Source organism: Triticum dicoccoides, chromosome 3B, assembly GCF_002162155.2.
Source record: "Triticum dicoccoides isolate Atlit2015 ecotype Zavitan chromosome 3B, WEW_v2.0, whole genome shotgun sequence".
Classification (NCBI taxonomy): Eukaryota; Viridiplantae; Streptophyta; class Magnoliopsida; order Poales; family Poaceae; genus Triticum; species Triticum dicoccoides.
This window is the reverse complement of record NC_041385.1, coordinates 837,896,916-837,898,573: the sequence shown is the minus strand read 5'-3', so window position 1 is coordinate 837,898,573 and position 1,658 is coordinate 837,896,916.

Below are 1,658 nucleotides of genomic sequence, written 5' to 3'. Positions count from 1 at the left end.
ATGTATGTACTCCTACTCTTATTGGATCGGGTTAGTTGAGAGATCTAGGGACGCATCCAAGTTGAAACAAACCAGCCATGCTACTTAAAAAAAACTAATTAGTTTCCTATTTACTCGTAACTACTCCAACCAGCCGTGCCACTCATTCAAAACGTAAGCTATTCTTTCTTGGTTTTTTCAGTGTAACCGGGGTGGTATATTATTTTATGGTGTATATACTAGTTGCCAGGTTAGGGGTATATAATATTACAATCACTGAGGTATATACATTTTTTTTATAAAAGGGGTATATACTGCTTGTCAAGTTGAGGCATATATATTGTTCGGGTATATACTGCTGGCCAAGTTTGGGCATATATACTATACAAGTTTTTATTTAAGAGTACAGACTGCGTACTGCTTTTCTTCTAGGGAAGAGGAATAGTACTATTTAGTCGCAAAAGAGTGTACTGTTTGGCAGTTCCATGCAAAAAAAAAAATTGTTTGGAAGTCCAAAGGTATATACTTCCTTTCTCTAAACAACAGAATATACAGTGATTTTATTAAGATAAGTGTGTAGTGTTGCGTTTAAAAAGAAGTATCTCAAGGTAATTATTATACGTATAACAGTTTATATAGTTGGTGTGAAGGGAGTATTGTAGTACAAGTATGGTGCCAAATCTCAATAGAAAATTTAAGAACAAGAATGGTAAAATGTGGATATACTGAATAATTATATTACAGAAGTACTATACACCAATCTTGACAAAAATGGGTCCATCCAAAAACAAGATTAAATTAGCACGCATGTGCACTTCGCCTCTATATTTTCATGCAGATGTATACACCAGACCACTGAAAAACTTGGTATACTCTAAAGTCTAACCACGACATCCTAAGGTCTAACTAGTCCACATCTTTACTGATGCATCAGATTTTGTGATCGATTCATCGTGAATACTCTAAACACGACTAGGTGGACGTCGTCGGTCATCGTGAATACTCTAAGGTACATTTCCACATGTTGTGTGAGAGCGTTGTTCATCTGTCGCCGCTGGCCGTGTGTTGCTTGACGCCGGCGATCTGCTATGAGCCTATGAGCCAAATCTCATACTCATATATCGTCCAGCTGCTGCTCTCGTCGTGGTTGAACATGGATGAATCAGGTCGCCTCCGGCCGCGCGTTTCATGAGATCGTCGTCCTTCTTGATTACAACCTTGCAGTTATATTGCTTACTCGTTTAGATTTGATTACAAAGAATGCATAAATACGTCCGAACTCAATGAAAGTGCATAGCAGAACGTACCTGGGCTCCGTGATCAAAGAAAATTATGCCGTTGTTGTTGGCGTAGCCTCATCCGCCGCCGAGTCAGCGGCCGCCGCCGCCGAATCAGACGCAGTGGTATCCTGGCCGCCGCCGCCGCACCCTTTTGCAGGTAACAGGGGAATATATTGTTAGGTTTTTCTATTTTTACGTCAGAAGTGAGATAAAGCCGAGTTGCCTGGACCCCTATAAATATGGATCGATCAACAAATATCCGAACAACCGTGATCTCTGCATGTGCTAATATTCGGTGTTAATTTTTTTAATAAAAGAAATTTAAAAGTGGGATGCAGGGAAGTGACAAATGGCATGAGAGTACGTACTCCTAGGAGTACTAACCCATTTTCCTATATA